Below are 23,323 nucleotides of genomic sequence, written 5' to 3'. Positions count from 1 at the left end.
ACCCCCAGATACCAGCCGGGGCCCCTGGGGGGAGAAATGAGAGGGGGGAGGCCCGCCACCCTGCCGGGTACGCTCCCAGGGAGCTTCCGGGGATGCGCCGTTCTCAGTAGTGGAAAGCTGGGCGGCCCCTGAGCTCAGTGCATGTGCGTCTGTCTGTCTGTCTCCCCACAGACTATCTCCTTCAGAACCATGGGTCCGACGCTGCCCCCAGAGAGAAGTACAGGAGCGAGGGCCTGTGGGCACCATTGGGCCAGCCCCCTCCTCCCCAAGGAGAGTCCCCTGGGCAGGCCCCCCGGCCTCCTGGATGTGGTACCCCCTTGGAGCCCTCTGAGCTCAGCCAAAGCCTCGCCTGCCGCCCTTGGTGCGTCCCATGGAGCTCCTCCCCCTCCCACCATTTCTGAGCGCTTTCTGGTGAGGGAGGCCGTCCTCTGCTCCGTTTCCCGCCTCTCCTTGGTCCCTGAGTGGGCTGCCAGCTCGTCCTCGGCCATCCCCAGACCTGCAGATCTGCCTGGAGGGGAAAGGGAGGCGGGGGCTGCGCCAAGCTCGAGTCTAGCCCACTCGCGTGTCCTGCGTCCCCTCCCTGAGCTCAAACCGAATCAGGAGTTGAACTGAACCAGCTGGGCCCTGGCCCCAAGACCCCTCCTCCAAGAATGGCTTCCCCTAAGGAGCTGAGGATGAGCCCCCAAAGAAAAGCATAAACCGGCAACAGGTGGAGGGCTTCCAAGTGTGCTGGTGGACCGCCCGGAGCCAGTGGAAGCTGTGACCAGAACTCACACCCCACCCGGTCTGCTCTGCGGGTCTGTGCTGGCCCCCCTGTTCCTGGACTAGGGTTCCCCCCAGTTAGGGATGTTCAGTGCACGTTCCTGTCTGAGGCTGACCCCCCCCTTGGGGGCTTCAACCCCTTGACCTTGGGGGCTTCAGCCCCCTGACCTTGGGCTCTCCTCGGCTCTGGCTGGCTGGGCAGTTGGGGCGCTTGGCTCTGCCCCTCTCCTCTTGCAGGTGGGCTTCTGATCACCTCTTTTTCCCCAATTTCTGCGGGAAAGAAACTGGATTTCTCCGTCACTATTTGGCCTGGCTTGCCAAGAGGGTGTGGGGGAGCTGGGTGGCCCTCACACCCCCACATTTCTCAGAAACTGAGTCCTATTGACTCATCAAGGCAGGGTCCCTGGGGGCTGTGGGAGCTGCCCCGGGTAGATGTCCTTTCGGATAAAAGGCTGTTTTCCACTCGTGAGCAGGATTTGGGCTGGCAGGCTTCCAGACCTTTTCCCAGACCCCACTCGCCTCCTCCTTCTCCTCAGTGGATTTGGCCTTTCTTGGCCAGGTTCAGGGAGCACTGATGCGGCCCTCCCTGAATGAAAGCCCCCAGCCTGTCTCCCGTGACCCAAACTTTTAATAGAAATCCAAGGCGTGCAGACGGGGCTCGGGGGGGCTTCCTTCAGCACAGGACCCTCCTCAGGAGCACTGCCTCCAAAGGAAAGAGGTTCCCGCTCGAGGTGGCGATAGCCTCCCCCCGGCCTCTGGGCTCCATGTCGCTGCACACTGTGCCCGGCATTCAGGATCCCCTGAGAGAAAGGGGCCACCTTCCCTGGGGTGTCTGGGATGAGTCTGGCCCAGGCCAGGCCATTGTGAAGCGCTTAGCTCAGAGGCTGCCTCCCCTTGGCTGCTCCTGCGGCCTCAGCATGGTCTGCCTTGGGTTGGAAGCGTTTTCCTGCAGGGGAGACTTCACTTCCGGAGTCCCCTCCCCGCCCCCTCCTGACTTGGGGCAGGTGATTCAGGTTCACCGGGCTTAGTTTCCTCCCCGCTCTAATGTAAACGCACGGCTGGGCCCGGCAGCCCCCAAGGGAAAGGCTTTCTGAAGCCTGGCAAAGTGTGCTCAGAGACAAGGCAGGAGAGCTGAGGGTGTCAGGAAAACATAGTAGGAACAAACATGTTGTGGTTGGCGTCCCTACTGTAAGCTTCCTAAGGCTCGCCTGCTTCTAGTGGCCTTCCCCTGGTGCACCCCCTGAAGCCCCTCTGCCCTGGGTGCAGACCCCCTGAGGTCCTCCCCCCCCCCCCGCCCTGGGTACAGACCCCCTGAGGTCCCCCTGCCCTGGATGCAGACCCCCTGAGGCCCTCCCTCCCTACCCTAGGTGCAGACCCCTGAGGCCCTCCCCCTGCCCTGGGTGCAGAGCCCCTGAGGTCCCCCTGCCCTGGGTGCCGACCTCCTGAGGCCTTCCCTCCCTACCCTAAGTGCAGACCCCTGAGGCCCTCCCCCCTTGCCCTGGGTGCATCTCCTCCTCCTCCTTCCCCCCACTTGTGCACCAGGTCCTGGGGAAGTGGACATTTGGAGAAGCAGCCAGCAGATTTGACACAGTTTTGGCCGGAGTTTGGTGCCTGGCCGATTTATTTGCCTTTCTCTGCAAAGGACTTTTGAAGCAAGCTTGGGAAAAGTTAAAAGACAGATTTATTATCATTTATTAGGATATCATTTGTACTGCCTGCTCTGCCTCCATTCCCTACCCTTCTCTTTTCCTCCATCTCGGCTCAGCCTTCGGCCTCCAAGAGGCCACTCCCATTAACAGGCTGGCTAGGAGGACCTGTTCCTTTGTGAGCCACCAGCCTGTTTGCTCATGTGCCTTGGAAACTTCCTCAATTTCAGTCAGTTTATTTTTTTTTTATTAAAGCTTTTTATTTTCAAAACATATGTATGGATAATTTTTCAACATGAATCCTTGTGAAACCTTGTGTTCCAAGTTTTTTCCCCTTCCCCCTCACCCCTCCTCTAGATGGCAAGTAATCCATTGTGTTAAACATGGTAAAAATATGTTAAATCCCATATAGTATACATAGTTATGTAATTATTGTGCTGCTCAAAAAAATGAATAAGAAAACAGAATGCGAGCAAACAACAACAAAAAGAATGAGAATGCCATGTTGTGGTCCACACTCAGTTCCCACAGTCCTCTCTGTTTAGATGACTGTTCATCAAAGATCATTGGAACTGACATCAATCATCTCATTATTGGAAAAAGCCACGTCATCTGAACTGATCGTCCTATACTCTTGTTGTTTCCATGTATAAAGATTTCCTGGTCCTGCTCACTTCCTTCAGCATCAGTTCCTGTAAGTCTCTCCAGGCCTCTCTGAAATCATCCTGCTGGTCATTTCTTACACAATAGTGTTCCATAGCATTCATAAACCACAACTTATTCAGCCATTCTCCCATTGATGGGCATCCACTCAGTTTCCAGTTTCTGGCCACCACAAAAAGGGCTGCCATAAACATTTTTGCACATGTGGGTCCCTTTCCCTTCTTTAAGATCTCTCTGAGATATAAGCATAGTAGAAATACTGTGGATCAAAGGATAAGCACAGTTTGATAGCCCTTTGGGCATAGTTCCAAATTGCTCTCCAGAATGGCTGGATGTATTCATAACTCCACCAACAATGTATCAGTGTCCCAGTTTTCCCACATCCCCTCCAGCATTCGTCATTATCTTTTCCTGTCATCTTAGGCAATCTGAGAGGTGTGTAGTGGTATCTCAGAGTTGTCTTACTTTGCATTTTTCTAATCAATAGTGATTTGGAGCATCTTTTCATATGATTAGAAAGTTTCAATTTCTTCCTCTGAAAATTGTCTGTTCATATCATTTGACCATTTATCAATTGGAGGAATGGCTCGAATTCTTATAAATTTGACTCAATTCTCTATAATTCAGAAATGAGACCTTTATCAGAACCTTTGAATGAAAAAATGTTTTCCCAATTTATTGCTTCTAATCTTGTCTGTAATAGTTTTGTTTGTACAAAAACTATTTAACTTAATATAATCAAAATTATCAATCTTGTGTTCAGTAATGTTCTCTAGTTCTTCTTTGGCCACAAATTCCTTCTTCCTCCACAGATCTTAGAGGTAAATTACCCTATGTATGTTCTTCTAATTTGCTTATAACATCATTCTTTATGTCTAAATCATGAACCCATTTTGGCCTTCTCTTGGTATAAGGTGTGGATCAATGCCTAGTTTCTGCCATAATAATTTCCAATTTCTCAACCGTTTTTGTCAAATAATGAGTTTTTATCCCCAAATTTGGGGTCTTTGGGTTTATCAAACACTAGATTGTTGTATCTGTTGACTATTTTGTCCTGTGAATCTAACCTGTTCTGCTGATTGACTACTCTATTTCTTAGCCACTACCAAATGGTTTTGATGACTGCGGCTTTGTAATATAGTTTTAGATCTGGCACAGCTAGGCCACCTTCATTGGCATTTTTTTTTTCATTAATTCCCTTGAAATTCTTGACCTTTTGTTCTTCCAGAGGAACTTTATTGTTTTTTCTAGATCCTGTAAAATAATTTCTTGGGACTTTGATTGGGTATGGTACTGAATAAGTAGATTAACTTAGATAGTATTTGCTTGACCCACCCATGAGCACTTGATATTTTTCCAACTGATTAGATTTGACTTTGTGTGGAAAGTGTTGTGTAGTTGTGTTCATACATTTCCTGACTTTCCCTTGGCAGATAGACTTCCAAATATTTTATACTACCAACAGTTATTTTGAATGGAATTTCTCTCTGTAGCTCTTGCTGCTGGACTTTGTTGGTCATATATAAAAATGATGATTTATGTGAATGGAATTTGTATCCTGCAACTTTGCTAAAGTTGTGAATTGTTTCTAGTAGTTTTTTTGTTGTTTCTAATAGTTTAGTCGTTTTTTAGTTGATTCCCTAGGGTTCTCTAAGTATTCCATTATATCATCTGCAAAGAGTGCAATTTGGTTTCCTCATTACCTACTCTAATTCCTTTCATCTCTTTTTCTTCTCTTATTGCCAAAGCTAACATTTCTAGTACAATAATGAATAGTAATGGCGATAGTGTTGCCGCCTTGTTTCACCCTGATCTTATTGGGAATGGCTCTAGTTTGTCCCCATTACACATTAGGCTTGCTTTCAGCCAGGTTATTATTAAGCACCATTGTTCCAAGCACTGTGCTGAGCTGAGGCTGCAAAAAGAAGCAAGTGTGCTCCAGGAGCTTGGGATCTAAAGGGCAGACACCCTTCAGACATATCAAGCAAGTAGTTACAGAATAACTAGGGGAGAATGAACGGAGAGAAAGCCCTGGGACTGAGAGATGCCAAGTGTCTGTGACCGTTATGGGCCAGAACTTGAAACAGGGTGCTAGGTCACTGGAATTGATAGAGACAATGCTTATGTACTTGGTTCACACCTTTGAAGTTCACACCTTTGGGAGAGTTCACACATTAGCTCACACATTAGAGTTCACACCTCTCACACCTTTAGAATTCACACCTTTAAGAGATCACATATAAGGAGCTCCCACAAGCCAACTAGAGACTTTTGGGAGATTCACAACGCAGAAGGACAAGCCCACTAGAGGAGGCAAGACAGATTCATTTCATATTCGACCTGTGTACTGGCTGGAGACATTCGGAGGGAGCTCTTGGAACCAAGGAGAGAGATGGGCCTCTACTAAAGCTGACTGGGGCCCAGGAAAGGAGACAAGACTTTGAAGGAGAAAATAAAGGATTGGACTTTAACTCCTGGCTGCATTTGAGGAGATTATTACACAGAACTGAAAGGAAAGCTGCTCCCAGAGCCCCCAAGAAACCTGCTCCCAGAGAACAACATGTTTTAGAGAAGAGAACACTACACATGACGGCTCATCCCTTGTCCACACGGGCTACGTTCTGCTCTAAAATAACCTGGAGGGATTTGGGGTGCGTCGGCTGGAAGGAATGGAAGCTCCCGTGGGACTGCTTCAGGGCTGAGGGAGGGACTTAGCCCCACGGCCCGGACAGCGATCAGCTGCCACCTGCGATCCGGATGGGAGAAGCCAGGGATTCGGGGGCCTTGAGCCACCCCTTGCCTGGAGGCCAGCTGCCCCAGTATTTGTGCAGTGCCTGCAGATCAAACAGAATCCTTTCCATGGGAAGACACTGTGTGCACACACATGTAGGAGGACTTGCTAATGCACTGTGGGGGATTCAGGGGTGTATTCCCCTTGCCCTCTTGGTTCAGTAGTTGCTTCTGCTGGGGCTCGTTGGGGTTCAGCCCCCGCTGGGCCTGGCTTTGCTGACCCCTCCCCCCTTCCTGTACGGTGGCTGGTCGGCCGTGGCCGGGTGAGGGGCGATAGACCCTCCGCTTCTCCCCGTCAGTTTTCTGGTGTCGGCCCCACCCACTTCATGGTCTTTTAGTCCTGGCTTGGCGTCACAGGCATGTGGAGGGCCGTGGTCCCTCTGTCCGGTGGGGGACCTGCCCGGGCAGTGACCCCTGTCCTCTCCGGAAGGATCATCGCTCGGACGTTTCCTGGGCCACACCCGAGGCAGCCGGGCCCATGAGCAATTGGGATTCTGAGCAGCTGTGTCATCCAGCCGGCTCTTGTACCAGATCCCAGCAATTTCTCATTTCCTCCTGGAAACGGAGTGGGTTGTGAGAATGGTGAATAACTGAGATGCTGAACCTTCGCCAGCGAGTGTGGGAACCTTTTCCCAGCCAGGGCTCAGCCAGGAGAGGGCTGTGGAGGAGTGTTCCTGTGTGGGGTCCCTCAGGGAGGACTCGTAACTCCTTAACTCTGTGCTGCTCAGTTTCTCTATCTGTGAAATGGGAACTCTTTCCCCCGTGCTTCCTAGAGGTGCGTGACGGGGTTCAGTGGGAGTCCCAGAAAGTTAGCTGTGGAAGGCAGCTGAGGGGTCGTGTCTGCTCTGTAGGAGGCTCCCTTTTGAGAGTCCTTCCCCTATTTGCCATAGCCTCTCCGAGACGCGCTTCCCCAGCTGGTCCTCTTGGTCTTGGATTCAAGGTCTCCTGGGCTGATCCCTTCCGGACCTCACAGCTTCCTAAGCTGCCCCCAGATCACTTTGGGGCTCTTGGCTGCCCATTGCATGGGCTTGAGCTTGTGGGTCACTAAAACCCTCAGGTCTTTTTCAAACTAGCTGCTAACTAAGCAGAGCTCCCCCATCCTGTCTGTGGAGAAGTTCCTTTTTCTGCCCCAGTTCCGGCTTGTGCCCCTCCCGGTGGCTAGACCCGGAATCCAGCCCTTCGGGTGTTTGTTTCTTGCAGGTCTTCATGTGCAGGAAGGAGAATAGGTTCAGTGTTGCTTTACTTTGGGACCAGAAGTGCCGCGGCAGGAGCCGGGGTGGGGGCAGGAAGGCCCGGAGAGGCCCCTTGGCAGGAGCTCTGACTCTGGGCAGGACCGAATCACCCTCCTGCCCATTGTTTGGTCTCTGGGGCTCGGAGGAGCCTTCTTGCTTCTTACCCCACACAGACGTTGTTATGTCTCACCAAAGCCAAGCCCTTCCTTCTGCCCAAGCCCTGTCCTCCCGGCGGCCTTCCGAGACCTTCCAGGGCAACCCGCCCCGCTGAGGGCCGCTCCCAGCTCCAGATGGCGGGGCTGCAGCTGTGCTGCCCCGTAGTGCCCGGGCCGCCTCTGCCCGGGGATCCCCTGCGTCCTGGGGTCCCAAGCACCCTTCTAGCCACAGCCCAAAGGGAGCACGGCTCCGTGGAGAGCTGCCCCAGGTGGCCACAGACAAACCCCTCTGGTAGCTTCACGGGCCTCAAGGAGCTTCTGTTCTCTAGGCTGCTGTGGGAGGAGTGCTTGGGCCCCCTGCCCGCCCCAGCTTGGCCCTCTCTCTCCAGCTTGGGCCCCCTGCCCGCCCCAGTTTGGCCCTCTCTCCAGCTTGGGCCCCCTGCCCGCCCCAGCTCGGGCCCCCTGCCCGCCCCAGCTTGGGCCTCCTGCCTGCCCCAGCTTGGGCCCCCTGCCCGCCCCAGCTTGGCCCTCTCTCCAGCTTGGGCCCCCTGCCCGCCCCAGCTTGGCCCTCTCTCTCCAGCTTGGGCCCCCTGCCCGCCCCAGCTTGGCCCTCTCTCTCCAGCTTGGGCCCCCTGCCCGCCCCAGCTTGGCCCTCTCTCTCCAGCTCGGGCCCCCTGCCCGCCCCAGCTCGGGCCCCCTGCCCGCCCCAGCTCGGGCCCCCTGCCCGCCCCAGCTTGGCCCTCTCTCTCCAGCTTGGGCCCCCTGCCCGCCCCAGCTTGGGCTTTCTTTTGTTCTGTGCTGGCAGTGGGAGCATTTCCCCCTGCCCCTCCCCGACAGAGAGATGAAGCACGATGTCGAGAGTCAGTCAGGCCCCGGCCCAGGGCTGGTGGGTAGCTCAGCACCTGCTTCTGCGGCCCTGCCCGGGCTGACTTCCATGGGTGCTCGGGGCTGCTACTGGTCGGCGGGCCTCCTCTCCTGGCGCCGGGCCTTTGCACTCGCGGCTCCCGTGGGCCTTTCCCGCTAGCTCGTTAGTGCCCGGCCCCGACTGCGCCTTCTCCGGCCGGCCCCAATCCCTCCCGCGCCTCCGCGCCGGGCCCGTGTCGGATGTGACTTGGCTGCTCCATACGCAGCCTCCGACTGGGAGGGCAGACGCGACCCTGCTCCGAGGCAGCTCCCGCAGCCGGCCGTGCAGCCCTCGGGTGTGCATTAAGTTGACAAGAAGGAATGGACGGTGGCCGGCGCAGGAAGCGGCGCACGGCGTGGCAGTCACCGTTTGCCGAGTTCCATCCGTTGGCCAGTGGCCGCCGTCTGTGGCGGGGCAGCCTCGCGGGCAGCCCGGCCCGATGGAGGGGGCGTGGGGGGTCCCCGGGGCCGGGCTCAGGACGGCGTCTCCCTGTGGGCTGGGACAGGGGCCTGGGTTTGCAGGCAGGAGAGAGCTGGACACGTGCCTCTCATTCTCCTCATCTGTGAAATGGGGCTAATGGACCCGTGGCTGCTTCCTCACAGGGCTGTGTGTCTCAGGGTCTCAGCGTCAGTTGTGACTTATTGAATTATTCTCCAGTCCACACAAGCAGAAAGAAGGTCTGAGCGGGCCTCCCCCAGGCCTGGGCCTCGGGAGCTTGGACAGCATTAGGTGGGGCCCAGGCCAATAGCCCACCAAGTTGCTCCCTGTCATCTGTGCAGTGAGAGGCACTTACTCCAGGCAGTAATTCTTCTGGAAGCACCATTCTCTCCCTCCCTCCCCTCTCCTTCTCTGCTGTCCTCCTTCTCCCCTCCTCTGGTCCTCCCTCCCTCCTCCTCCTTCTCTCCCTTTCCCTCCCTCCCTCCTTCTCCCTCTCCTCTGGCATTCTCTTCCTTCCCCCTCCCCTTCTCCTTCTCCCCTCCCTCCCCTTCTCTGGTTCTGCCTCTCTCTTCCCCCCTTTCTCTCCCTCCCTCTCTCCCTTCTTCTCCCTCTCCTTCTCTGACCCTCCCTTCCTTTCCCCTCCCCTTCCCCCTCTCTTCCCTTCTCTGGCTCTCCCTCCCTCTCTTCTCCCCCCTTTAACCCTCCCTCCCTTCCCCCTTTCCTTCCCTCCTTCCTTCCTTCCTTCCCTCTCCCCCTCTCCCTTCCCTCCCCTTCTCTGGCTTTCCCTCCCTCCCTCCCTTCCCCCTTTCCTTCCCTCCCTCTCTCCCTTTCCCTCCCTCCCTCTCTCTCTGCTGAATCTGCCCATTCAGCCCTTGGAATGGGAAGAAGAGTGGATCTGATTTCTTCCTGAAGGATCCGCTTTTGGCTGCTCCCGAGCAGCTGGGGGGAGGACAGATGTCTCCTGAGCTGATGTTTGAGGCAGAAACCACTGCAGTCAGAGGCCGAGCAGACCCCAGCCGGGCCCCTCCCCGGACTCTCCCCGACCGCCGAGCCCCTTCTGCTCCCGTGCATTTTTTATGTACCTGCTAAAGGATCTCTGTGACCCTCGGGTCTGGCCCTGCTGCCGCCCCCCCGCTTAAGGACCAGCTCTGGCTCCCCAGCACCCGCAGAGTCCCTCAGCCGGTCGAAGGCCCTGTGGGATGTGGCCGCAGGACGCGGGCGCCCGCTTCCCCCTCTGTTCCCCCCTCTGTTCCGTGGCTGCATCTTGGCTTTTCCCTTGGGTTGTTTGGTGTTTTTTTGCTTTCCTGTTTTTACGTGGCAACATCTGCGCCCCCCACAAGGGGCATCTTGTAACAGAGTAAAGCAACGAGGCGACACCGACGCGTTTCTCCCACCAGCCTCCCCTCCATTAAACAAGACTCCATTGACCGAAATCCATTTCCTTTTCTTTCTTCCTCCTCCCTGTCGAAAGAAAGAACTACCAAAGTGTTGTAGCCAGTCTGCCTCGGCCGTAAGCCCTCCGTGGTCTCCGTCCAGAGATGGCGGCTCCGTGGTGCCGCTCGTGCCGCAGCCCGGGACGTGGCTGCTCCCGGACTTCTCCTTCCCTCCTCCGCTTTCTGTCCCATTTACCAGATGTGCATCTCATCTGTACAACAGTCAGCAAGCATTTCCTTTTCAAAATTACTTATTTCGTACTTGGTTTCCCCCCCAGTTACACGTAAAGCTACATTTTAACATCTTTTTCATTATTTTGAGTTCTAAATCCTTCCCCTCCCCTTCCCCTCGCTGAGAAGGCAACGTATGCAGGTGTGCAAAACTCCTCTCCATATTAATTGTGTTCAGCAAGCATTTATGAAGCACTTGTGGGAACGGAGCAAGCTTCCTAGTGGTGTCTTTGTGCCAAACAGGCGTCATGGAGCAGGGGCCAATGGCCTGAGCACCCAGGGGTAACCCGGGTAATCGTGGAGAGCCACGAGGCTGCAGAAAGCCAGAGGAGGAGGGGACAGATGGCTCCCCCCAGGGAGGAGAGGGTTGGGAATAATCACCCTCCCCGAGTCCCCGAGAGCCGACGACGTGCCCCGCGGAGGCTCAGAGCGGAAGGACCCGAGCGGTGACCAGAGGGACGGGCAGGAGCTCCCAGCCTCCTCCCTCCGCTTTGGGCTCCGTCAGTGACCAGACACCGCCAGCTTGTTCAGCTTTTTTCCTCGGGCCCAGCAGTGACTGATGGTATCAATTATTCAATTAGCAAATACCTCCTGTGTTGCCATGGCTGTCCTAGGCTGTGGAGAGAGAGCAGGCTCATCCTCCCGAGTGCAAATTCAGGGACAGACGCTTAACAGCCGGACCACTAGCCCCCTGACCCTCTTTACCTCAGTTTACTTCTCTGTAAAATGAGTCGCAAAAGGAAATGGCAAACTGTTCCACCCCAATGGGACCGCGGAGAGTCAGACAGGACTGAACAATGACTGAAAACACTGTGTTCCAAAGACTGTGCTCTGTGCTAGTCGAAAGACAAAAGGAGAGACCGCATGTGCTTATGTAAGAAGGCATGATATTCAGAAGAAAACTATATGTAACTGGGGAAAATAAACTGGGATTTCCATTTTTAAAATGAAATTATTTAAATGAAAAAGGGAAAAATGACTAGAAGCTAATCGTCTGTTTTAAGGGTGTCATAGAGAGGGAAGGGGCTAGAAATCAGTCCCCTAGAAAAATAGAGTAAAAACGAATAAAAAGAGAAATTTCAGTGCAGCGCTCATGTTTAATAACTAGGTCGTTGCAAGAACGTTGGCTCTGAAGTAGTCCTGTGCATTTGAGTCTTACCCGTGACATTTCCTAACTTGGACCCATAAGCCGGTCCTCTCGGCCTCAGTTGCTTCATCTTTGAAATGGAAATAATGATATCTGGATTAGGCTTGTTGGGGAGCTCCGTCGACACACTGAACAGTCCTTAAAAGCCCATAAAGTGCCAGCCTTCAAGAGGCACACGTGGCTTTTTACCCCCCTTTATTCTGTCCCCCGCCTTCCAGCTCAATTGTTGTTGAAGGTGACGATGGTAAAAAGGAAGCTCACAGCCCCACAACTCTCTGTCCCTTACGAATATTCTTCCATGACAAGTTAAAAAAAAAAAAAGAACATTAACATTCATAACAAAATCTATAAACGTGGGGTAATGGGGCAGGAAGTGGCCCTGGAAGCAGGAAAGGGAGGCTTAATGGAGGAATCGGGGCTTGAGCTGGACTTGAAAGGTATTATGAAGGCAGAGATGATGGGGCCAGCCCCTGCATGGCAAAGGCACGGAGGTGGGCCCTCAGCCCATATTGTAAAGGGCTTTTGTGCACTTGGCCTGATGAGGGAGACCTTTGGAGTCCACGGGGAGGGAGGAGTGGTTTGAAATAGCAGGACTAAGTATATTGCATTTTGCTTAGAAGCAAGAACTAGTTTTTTGAGAACTACTAATCCCATGTCTGTTTCATAATTGCAATGTTTTCCTCATGGCAAAAAGCACAACTGATCAATAAGCGTTTGTTAAGCACCTACTGTGTGACTAGACAAAGGTAGAAAAGAAATCGCTTGTTTTCTGTTTTGTTTTGCTGAGGCGATGGGGTTAAGTGACTTGCCCAGGGTCACACAGCCGCAAGCGTTAAGTGTCGGAGGCCGGATTTGAGTTGGTTCTCCGACTAGAAATAGCCTTTTTATGCACTATGAGAATCCTGGGTGTAAAGGTTACAAATACTCCTATAGAAATGGAGGCGGCGAGAGAGGAAGGGACATTGGGGGTGAGGAGAGGGAGGATTTGTGAGTCTCCTTCCTTGTGCCAGGCACTGGGCGGGGCAGCCCCTGCCCTGGGGGGGGGAAGCACAGGTGAGGAGCCATCTGAGGGAGGGGCTGGGGGTCAGGCAAGGGTTCCGCCTCCTGGAGGAACTGGGCTGGGAAAGAAGCCGCTGGGGCGCCAGAGGGTCGGGAGTTGGGCCGTAGCCTCCGGCCCTGGGCGGGGCCGCCCCTGACTCTGCTCAGGAAACCGCGAGGGCTCCCAGAGGGGGCAGGACGGAAGCCATCCAACCCCAGGGATTCCTGAGGGTCAGCAGGGGCTGAGACGGCCGTCCGGCCGAGGGGGCGGGAGCCGGTTCGCTGAGTCAGGGGATAGCAAGAAGGCTGCGGGACCTTTAGGTGTGGAACTTCTACCCCTTTGTGCGGGACTGCTCAGGGAGGAGGAGGAGGATGCCGGGGGGATGAAGGCTGGGAAGGGCTGTGGCCGGTCCTGGGGCAGCAGGGAGCCACCGCAGCTTCTTGACCGAGGGAGTGACGCGGTCACTGGCAGAGGGCGGTAGAGGGAGGGGTTTGTGAAAGAGGGCGGGGCGGCGGCCCGGCCCTGGTGCCCTGGCAGCCACGTTAGCCGGTTTATTGATGGGATGCCTGGTGGTTTGGTGTTTATTGAGGCGGGGTGGGGGGGCTTCGAGACCCGGGCTCCCCACGCTCTGGGGGGAGGCCCCCTTTGCCTCAGGCCTCAGCCCCCTCGTCGCCCAGGCCTGGGACGCTCAGAGCCCCGGCAGTCCGGCCTGTTCTGGCCTGTGGGGCCCGATGGCGGGCCTTGGAGCGGAGCCCGTGGGGGCTGACCCCCCTCAGCGCACGGCTGCAGCATTGGCGGGGTTGTGGAGAGCGTGGGCCCAGCTTCGGGGCCCCTTCCTTGGCTCCGGATTAAGGAGCAGCTGGCTGCTGCGGGATGTGGGTCTTTGGGGGGGGGGGGGGGGCGTGTGCGGGCAGGTGTGTGCAGGTGCGGAGCGCGCCGTGCAGGTGCTTGCGCCCGTGTGGGGGGCGGGCGCAGGAGGAGCCCCTTGTCCGGGCCTGTTCGGCGCGCGCCCCTCCGCCCCCTCCGCGGCTCTCCCGGCCGGTGTTTGCGGCAGCAGCGGGCGGCGCCGGCCTGCGGCTGTGCCGGGGAGGGGGCGCACACGCACACTTACACACGCGGGCGGCGCGCACTCACACACGCGGCTGCTCCGGAGTCTGCGGCACATGACCGCCTGAGCCGGCCGCGCGCAGCCCAAGTTTCCGTCCCCGCGTCGGGGTGGCCGCCACAGCTGCCGCTGCCGGGGCGCCGCTCACTCCTGCCGCCGGCCTCCCTCCCTCCCTCCTTCTTCCACCTCTCCTTCCCTCCCCCCGCGGCGGCTCTGCTGCTGCTGAATGGCCTCACGTGGCCCGGGGAGCCCTGGTGGAGGCTCCTGATTCGATGGCCCGGAGCTGAATGGAAGAGGCTTTGTGGGCTCGGAAGGTAAGCCGCGGAGCAGCCTTTGAAGCGCACTCCCGGGGGGCGGGAGCTTCCCCAGCCCTGGCGGGGCTCGGAGGCTTCTGGGGCAGGGAAGTCGGAGCAGGGATGGGGGGGGGCTCATCCCTCTGCGCCTCGGGGGCTGCGGTTACGCATTCGGTGCCGCAGGGGGAGAAGTGAGCCGGAGGATGCCCCTTCTCCTGAGCCTGCCCACCTGCCTGACCTCTCCCCCCAGAAAGCCCCAACCCCCCTTTCTCTGCCTGATCTTAAAGGGCCGGCAGCCTCTGAGGGCATTGGGGGGCTGCACTCGTGGTCTGTGCTGCTGTGTCAGCATCCGGGTGGGAGGGTGTCCTTGGCAGCCTTTGCCCCGCGGGACCCCCGCCTCCAGATGGCCCGGCCCCTCCCCCCCAGCTGCTCCTGAGAGGTCCCACACCGGGCTTGGCGCCGGCTGCCCCCGGAGGTCCCGACAGACGGAACGTGACAGAGATCCGCTTCCCTCGCTGACTCTTCTTTGTTACTGACCCAGGACAGTCGGTCGTACAAGATGGAGGGGTTTGGCTGGGGGGGCTGAGGACCCTCCGCGCCCCCGCTTCTCCCCGCCAGCTCTCCCTGGGACCCCTCGTTAGACTCTGGAGCCCTGCCCGGGGGCATGGGGAGCACGGGGAGCACCGGCCAACTCACCCAGCCCTTGACATCTGTTCTCTCCTCTGCCTAAAGGGCAGTCATCAGGTCTGCACAGCTTTTCTCGGGGGGCGTCGCAGGGAAGTGGCTCTGTGGAGGTAGCTATGGATGGCCCGGCAGCTCTGGGGGTGACCCCTGCCTGATCCCCACGCTTAGCCTCCCATCCCAGCTATGCCGGGAGTCCTGTCCCCTCTGCCTGCCTTCCTCACTTGTCAATCAGCTGACCCTTGACCTTCCTGGGGCACTTAACCCAGCTGTACGCCCCCCACCCCCTGTCCTCCCCCTGATGTGAGTGTTCTGGTTCTCCTCCCACCTCTCAGACTGCACCTTCTGGGGCGCTTTTGGTGCTTCTGGGTAACATTTCACTCTCTGTCCCAGCCCCGCATTTGTTGCCATAGCTTCTGTTTCCTCTCGGTAGATGGTTCCTGAATGTACGTGTCCAGACCCTGCCCCTCTGTGACCCAACTCCTTCCAGCTGCCCCCTTCTCCATCCCCCTCCCCCCATGTTTCTTAGGCTGACCTTGGTGACTTTGCCGCGACCCTCGCCTCCCTCTCAGTGTGGAAATGCCCCTGGTCCCCCCCCCGCCCATCTCCCCCGTGTTGTGTGGCAGATGCCCACCACGGAGCCTTGGGGCACACAGAACCCTGCCCTGTCCCTCCCCCGCCCGGCTGCCCCAGATGTCGCTCTCAGAAACCTTGCTCAGAAACCTTCCAGGATTTCCTCTGCCGAGTGCCAGCTCCCAGCCTGGCATTTCAGGCTCCCTCGTACCTTTCTGCTCGTATTTCCTGTTTCTGTGTTCCAGGCGGCCCAGCCTGTTCCCAGCACCCCCCACGTGGCCGGCCCAGCGCAGCCTCGGAGCCTTCGCTTCTGGTGGGCGTCTGTGCCCCTCGGAGGCCGGCTTCGGGGGCTCCCCGCTCGGCCCAGAGCGAATGGCAGCGTTGGCCCCGCCGGGAGATCCCATCCCCCCTCCTGAATCTCCCCATCCAAGAGGAAGTCCTCCCTGAATACCTCTTGGGCTGTTGTTATGGTTGGCACGGTCATTCCATCCCGAGCCCAGCGCGTCAGGGATCCGGGCCTCCTGTGGGCACTGGGGTCCGGGGGCCGGCAGAGCAGCGGCAGACCCAGCAGGTGGGGGGGCTTCTTCAAGGAAGGTTGCTCAGGCGAAGAGCTCAAAGGGGGCAGGAAAGTGTGGGAGGGGCCGGGGCAGGAAGGCTTTGGATCTGAGCCTGGGGGTAACGGGGAGCCACTGCAGGTTCATGGGGAGAGGGGCTGCAAGGGGCTGCCAACTCCCCAGCGCCCAGCCTGGCGGCAGCCTGTCCATGCTCAGAACACAAATAGTCAGGAAAAGTGACTGTGTTGGCGTCTCCTGTGCCCTTCCCTGCTTGCCTTCCCTGGGTGCCCGTTGGCTCTGTCCCCCGGCTCCACCCCCACGCTTCGAAGGCCGGCTCAGCCTCCTCCAGGCAGCCCTCCCACATTTCTCCTCCTTGTCTGAGCCATTTCCTCACCACAAGGAAAGCTTCTCGGGAATAGAGATTGCTGCAGGCCGGGCTCTGTAGCCCACCCTTAGCGCGAGGCCTTGGGGGCCCTTGCCTTGGCTTGAAATTGTGACTGTGGGTCAAGGGTTCCTGCCCGGGGCTCCGGGATCTAGTTTTCACAAGGTTTGGGCTTGCTGGCTTATACACCAGTGCCGGTCGCCCACCACAGGTCCCGGGGAAGCCCCTTCCCCATGCCGTCTAAGTCTCGGTCCCAGCTTCCATTTGGGCCCCCGGTGGTCTCTCTTCCTTGGGAAGCGAGAGGACGTGCCAGGCTCTGCCCTGATTCCTGCCCCTTCAGGCGGCTGGGTGCCAGGGGGCAGAGCCGCGGCCCCTCACTGCGCTCTGAAACATTGTCCGGGAAAACCGTCGGCTCCGGCCTGCCTGGTCCGCGATGGGAGCGGCCTCTGGCCGTTTGAGAGGCAGTGAGGAGCAGTGGGGAGCAGTGGGGGGCAGAGGCAGCCCTGCCGGGCTCTGGCCCCATCCCGGGCACTCTGGGTGCGACTGCAGGGGCCGATCATCCTGCTCAGCCTCAAGCTTTGTGTCCTGTAGAGGCCCCTTCCTCCCGGGGTCTTCCGGCAAGCCCCAGTGACCTAATGGATTCGGAAGCACAGAAACGTTCGCTCTTGGGCTCAGAGCAGAAGCCGCCACTGGAAAAAGCAGAAAGGGCCGGGGCCTGCCCTCGAGGCCTCGGGGATCCGGGGCCCCAGTGCGGGAGAGGGAGGGCCCCGTGGCGGCCCGCGGTCCTCCGGGGGCAGAGGAACCCACAGCGGGCCCGCCTCGGCCCTGCGAGCCCCCTCCTTTGGTGGGCGGGAGGAGAGTGTTGGCTGAGACTGCTGCAGCCCTGCCGGCCGGGCACAGGGAGAACGGAGGCCGTGGGGGGGACCTTCACGCTCAGGGACTGCACGAAGGCCGAAGGCCGGCCTCCCCTTCTCCCGCCTCGGAGAGAGCCCCCGACGAAGCTGGAGCCTCGGCCCTGCCCCCGCCTGGCCTGCTTGTTCACAGGGGTGTGATTAATAGCGGCCGCAGAGGCGATCACTGGGCCTTCCTCTGATGGCCTCGGCCCGAGCCGGCGCCTGTCGGGAGGCTGCCTGCGGTTCGTGAGGGCCGGGCCGCTTCCTTCCTAAACGGACCCCGGGGGGGTCTCTGGGGCCTTGGGCCCGGTGCTGTGGGGGGACCCTGTGCCTCCTCAGGAAGGGAGACCGGGCCGGTTATCGGGGGTCTTTTCCAGCTCACTTGACTGTCATTCACCCAAGGTCATCTCACTAGGAAGCAGCAGAGCCAGGATCCCCGCTGCAAACCGAGGCTTCCCTCCCGGGCCGGGCTGGCTCTCCCCCAGGGCCTCCCGGCTCTCAGCGTGTTACTCTGGGGAGCACTTCGGCCGGGGCCCGCAGGAAGCCTCGGCCCCGGCTCTGGGAGCCCTGCCACGTCCTGCGCTCGATCCCTCAGTCACTCCCACGCCCCGGCCCAGCCGGAGGCGCCAAACCCAGCTGCCCCTGTCCTGGCCGGGACCCGGCCTTCTTGCCTGGCTCTGCTGCCCAGGAGAGAGGGGGGCGCGGGGCGGGGCGGCGGCCATGGGAGACCTGGTGTGGCCCAGGCCTGGGCTCTGGGGCTGAGCTCGGGGGGCTCTCGGTCAGCGGCACGGGGCTGCTGGGGTTCTGGGGCCGGCCCAGGGCGGCGGGCTCCTCGGCTCTAGGGGAGCGCCCTGAGCGCACGGAACAGATTTTGCTTCTTTTGGTACCCAGCAGAGTGCCTGGCACGTAGTAGGGACTCGAGAAATAGGAACTGAATTCTCCCAAGCTTCTCAAAAGTTACAGCTACCCCAAAGCGAAAGGGGGCTGCGGCCCAGGGTTGGAGCGTCCCAGAGAGAGACCGAGAGCTGGGGACCCAGGGCCCGGGCCGGGCCCACGGGGGGGGCGGGAGGGAAGATCCTGAGGCAGGACTTCTCCACGGTGGTGGTGATGGGGCAGGCTGAGGGCCCCCCCCCGGCTCTGGCCCCCAATGCCTCTGGTCCTCCCTTCCCCCCCGGCTCTGGCCCCTGGCGGCTCTGCCCCCCCCCCCCGGCTCTGGCCCCCGATGCCTCTGGCCCCCGATGCCTCTGGCCCCTGGCAGCTTTGCCCAGAGGGAGGCAGCGGGCTCACTTCCTGGTTGTTGCTGCGAGGCTTTGAACAGCTTGAACCGTCGGTGTCCTGGGGTTTGTCTGGGAGGTTTCTTCCATATGGAAACTTCTCAGAATTCAGGTGTTGCGGTTGGCGCGGGGCATCGTTCCCGCTGCCTGGGGCAGCTGGAGGTGCTGGGAGGAGCAGCCGGGAAGCCCCGGCCTGGCAGGAGGAGGCTGGGCCCGGCCCGGATCCGCCCAGGCCCGGTCCTTTCTTTCTCCAGACCTCAGTTTCTTTCTCGGTGACGTGAGGCAGGGGGAAGGGAGCGCCCGGCTTGGAGCAGATCCCCACGGCTCCGACTCCACGCCCGGGACCAGCTCCTCGGCCCCCCCCCCCCGACTTCCTCTTGCTCACTTCCTCGACATCTGGGAGAAAGGCTCTCACTTTCTCGGGTCTCCGGGGGGGATCGGGGGCGGGAGTTTGTCAGCGCTGGGGCTGCCAGGCTTCGGGCCGGCTCCCCGCATGGCGGGTCAGGGGCAGGTGGGGCCGTGCTCTCTCGGGAGCCGCTGGCCACCCCGGGGGGCAGCCATGGCAGGCATCCCGTCCCCATCTTACAGATGAGGCAACCGAGGCCCCAGTCTGTTATGGCAGCACTTGGGCCTTGCCCCGAATGACCTTCCACTCGTCTGAGAAATCCCTTTCTGGGCTCTCCCCGGGGGGAGCTGGGCCGATTTAGAAGGGGAGCCCGGCAGGCCCGCCGTGGGGCGGGGCCTCCCGGTGGAGGAGGGTCCTCGGCGTCTGCAGGCCCCTGCTCCGGGCTCAGGTGGGCCCCGTTCCCATGGTGACCGAGGCTCCCTGCCGGACTCCCCTCCTTCCCAGAGAGCTTGGTCACATTCCCGAGGCTCCGAGCCTGTGATTAGCGGGCCGCCGCTCCCAGGCAAAGTCCGCGCAGAAAGAGCCGGCTCAGCACCCGGAGCAGGGGCACCCGAGGCCCAGGGGCCCGGGGTGGAGCACCGAGGGAGGCCGCCAGGGAGGGGGCGCAGCCCGGGGGCCTCGGCCGTGTCCTTTCCAGTCCTCCCTGAGCTCCCTGGGCCCTCTGGGGGTCGGCTTCCCCCTCGATGCCACGGAGGGCTGGGAGGGCCGAGTCTGACATTGGAGGGAGGGGAAAGAGGAAAGAACGAAGGGATGCGGAGATGCGCCGGGCGGTGTCCCGAGTGCGCAGGGCTCCATCTCACGGGGATCGCCCACACTGGCTATCAGGCCCGGGCCGAGGGGAAGGGGACCTGAATTCAAATCCAGCCTCAGACACTTAACACTTCCTGGCTGTGTGACCCTGGGCAAGTCTCTTAACCCCAACTGCCTCAAAAAAAAAACACCCAGACTCAGGCGCCGTGGGTGGAGGTGACAGAGGGGCCTTGGACTGGGTGGCTGGAAATGCCCGGTACGGATTAGGGCTCTCTGAAGCGGAGCGGGCTTCCTAGGGAGGTGGGGGATCATCCCCGGGGGGCTTCCTGGCCGCAGGACGCTTTTGGGGGCGCCAGGCTCATCCGTGGCTGTCCGCAGGCTGCCCCGAGAGCCTGTCCGCCGCGCCACAGGGGCCTCCCGCGCGTGTCTGCAGTGGCGGGCGGCGCGTCCTCGGGGTCTCGTGGGAGAAGCGGTTCCTGGGGTCGGTGACCTGCCTTCCCCTTAATTGGCGGCAGGTCCTTCCTGGCAGAGGCCGGAGGTCTGTGGCCGTTCCCCGCTCTCTGGTGTCCGCTCACAGCCATTGTTCGCGTGGCCTTGTCCTGCCCCAGACGTGGCTCTCACAGTCACAAGGAAGGAGGAGAACTTCCCCACTCTGGTCCTGCCACGGGCTCCGTGGGCCACTCTCAGGCCTCTGCCCGCTCCCCTCCCCCAGCCCTCTGTGGCCCCCAAAGCTTTCTTCCATGAAAAACCGTGCCGCCTCCCCCTCCCCCCTGCTGTGCTCCTCTCTGTGCCCAGCTGAGGCCGTGGCTGGAGGCAGTGCCCTGGTTTTGCTGCATGGGCTGAAAATGGGGCGAGGAGCCAGCGGGAGCCAGAACCTTCTCCTGTGGTCATCCGTCTAGAGCTTTGGAGGAAGCGGGGGGAGGGGTCCTGTCCCCCGCACAGGCCAGCGGGAACCACCAGGAGTCATGGGAGGGGAGGACAAAGGCAGCTGTTTGCTCAGTGCGAGAGAACGTTCCCCACACTGAGAGCTGGCCTGACATGGGCGGTGGGCTGCAGCGAGCTCCCCATAGTGGGGGGGGGCCCAGGGGCTGCAGCGAGCTCCCCGTAGTGGGGGGGGGCCCAGGGGCCGCAGCAAGCTCCCTGTAGTGGGGGGGGGCCCAGGGGCCGCAGTGAGCTCCCCGTAGTGAGCTTCCCAGCATGAGATGGTGATCTTCCAGTGGATGCTAGCTGCTGATGGGGTCATCTCGGGTCAGGGGCATCACCTCTGCACACCCTTCCAGCTCTGAGATCTATGGGTGCCTTGGTACCCACTCCTCTGGGGGACTCCCAGAGAGCCTCACTTGCTTTTCCACAACAGATAGCTGTACCCTCTGCCCTCTGCCCTCGAGATGCTTGCAAGACAGTTGGCATGCCAGGGCTTCAGCCGCCCTGGGATTTCCTGATGCTGTGTCCTCCTGGCACTGCAACCCCTCCATGGCATCTCCTGCCCGTGTCCTTTCCAAAGCTCTTGGGGCCCAGCTATGGCTATGGATCCCTCTGGGGCATGGAGCCTTCCTCCCACCTCCCGGGGCCGCCCGTCCTTTTCCAGTCCTGCATCCCGGCGGGTGTCGCCCCTACAGACCCTACCACCTGAGGGGGGCCCGTCTGGGTGGAACAGCTGGAGCCGAGTCTGGGCCGAGTTGTCCCCTCCGGGGAGATTCCATCCGGCCGTGGGTCAGTCTGCGCCTGGCCCACAGTGTTACCGGTACCTTTGGGTAGCCATAGATTTGGGGGACAAGGTGGTCCTTTAGGCTCAGAGTATCCCCATCTCTAAGAACTCTCTCTAGATGGTACAGGGGATCCACTACTGAATCTGGAGTCCGGAAGGCTTGAATTCAAGTTCATCCTCCGGTACTTCCTAGCTGTGTGACCCTGAGGAGGGCACGTGGTTGTAAAATGGGAATGATAATAGCAGCCATTTCAAAGGATTATTAGAAGCATCAATTGAGATAATATTTATAAAGCCCTTAGCACAGAGCCCGGCACACAGTGGGTGTTTTATAAATACTTATTTACTCCCTCTCTGTCTCCTGGGGTGGTGGAGAGGATAACATTTTTAAACAAGGTGTTTCAGTGATGTTTCTCCTCTTCCCTCCTTTCTCAAGTGTACATGGATATACACGTGCGTGTACACACACACACACACACACACGCACACACAACCCATGTAGCCAACATGTGCACCTAGGATTCTCAAAGTCTTATTCTGGCTGTCTTCTGTCGGGAAGCGGGACTCTCTCCCTCCGTCCTCCTCCGCTGGAGCCGTGGTTGGTCATTGGTTTTAAGATCAGAGCTCTTAAGTCTGTCTTTGGTTCAGTCAATCCACAAGTACTTACCGTCAGTGTGTCCGGCTAAAGCGCTACACTTGCTTCCTCCCGTACTTGGTTCTCTCGGTGTCTCTTTGTCTCGTGTTATTGTTTAAATTGTTCTCCAAGTTCTGTTTGCTTCTTTTTATGTCAGTTTTCCCAGCTCTCCCCAGTTTCTTCTGAAAATGTCGATTTCATCATTTATCACAGTAATATCTCATTACTGAAGTACCAGAATTTGTTTAACCATTCTTTAACGGATAGATGCCCTTAGTTTCCAGTTCTTTGTCAGCCCAGAAAGAGCAACTACATACACACACACACACACACACACACACACACACACACACACACACACACATTTTACATATGGACTCTTTTTCTCTTTCCTTAGTCTGTTTGAAGTACAGGCTTAGTAGTTATCTCACTAGGTCAAAGCAAATGCATAGTTTATAAAGTGATTTCGGGGACATATTTCCAGATTGGTTTCCAGATTGACTGTTCCAGTTCATGGGGGTGGGAAAAAGAATAAGCGTTTATAAATCATCTACTGTGTACCACGCGATATCTCATTTAATCGATTCACAATAATGTCCCTGCTTTTTTGTAGCCCCTTCTACAAATATCATTTTCCATTTTGTGTTGGCTTTGCCCACGTCGTGGGTGGGAGAGAAGCTCAGAGATGCTTTCGTTTGTATTTTTTTTTAATTGTTTATAATTATTAATGATTTCGAGCATTTTTTCATATGGTTTTTGGTAGCTTGGATTTCTTCCTCTGCAAACATGTCCTTTGAGCATTTAGATCTATTGGAGAACAGCTCTTGTTCTTATAAACGATATTCAATTTCTTATATATACTTTTATATTTTTTTATTCGAGGATGGCTTTTTTCTTATAAATTTTATTCAATTGCTTTTATATATACATACTTTTGTGATCTTTTTTCAGATAAACTTGTGGAAAAAATTTAAAAATCCTCCAAGTCATGTTTCCATTCTAATTTTAGCTGCATTGAATTTGTTTGTACAAAACCTTTCTAATTTTGTGTCATTAGACTTGTCTTCTGTGAAACCGTTTCCCCTTGTTTGATCATAAATTGTCCCTCTGATCATAGAACTAAAAATAACGTCTTCTTGCTCCTCCATTATGTTTGTGATGTCATCCGTTAGATTTAAGTCACGAATCCATTTGTAGCTTGTCCACTTAAGTGGTGTGAGATGTTGCTCTTTTCCTAATTTCTGCCACACTACTCTACACTTTTCCCTTTGTTGAATAGTAAGTGAGACCTTATCTCGCTAGTTTTGTTTTGGGTTTTTCTCCAGAATTCTATACTATTCATATGCTTTTTGATGCTTTTTTGGGTGCTGAGGCATTTGGTTTTGGTCTGGGATTTTTTCAGTTCTTTTCCCATTTTCCCTTCCCTAAGATTTCTTGTCAGATGATCACTCATGATCTCATGATCATATGGTAAAAAGCGAGGATTTGCTTGAATCGGGTTGGACCACCCTTCCCACCTTTATCTTCTAAATTACCCAGTCTAGAATAGGGACCTATATTTAGGAGAACTGCACGTCTTTAACCTATATTGGATTACTTCCTGTCTTGGGGAGGGGGAAGAAGGGGAGAG

The 23,323-nt window shown here is 57.6% G+C and overlaps 1 protein-coding gene across 3 annotated transcripts in view; it reads left to right on the top strand.

Annotated features, from left to right (window-relative positions):
* The window catches only part of SIPA1L3 (signal induced proliferation associated 1 like 3), a 101,086-nt gene that overhangs the window by 19,160 nt on the left and 58,603 nt on the right, over positions 1-23,323 (top strand). The window contains exon 1 of one of the 3 annotated variants that reach the window (XR_007952362.1): positions 13,820-13,859. The exons of the other annotated variants lie outside the window; for them this stretch is intronic. The gene's annotated coding sequence lies outside the window, so the exon portion shown is untranslated. Of the gene's footprint in view, positions 1-13,819; positions 13,860-23,323 lie in introns of those variants that run through there. 3 annotated transcript variants of the gene reach the window in all.

Source organism: Antechinus flavipes, chromosome 3 (assembly GCF_016432865.1).
Source record: "Antechinus flavipes isolate AdamAnt ecotype Samford, QLD, Australia chromosome 3, AdamAnt_v2, whole genome shotgun sequence".
Taxonomy (NCBI): Eukaryota; Metazoa; Chordata; class Mammalia; order Dasyuromorphia; family Dasyuridae; genus Antechinus; species Antechinus flavipes.
This window is presented reverse-complemented; position numbering and strand designations above follow the sequence as displayed.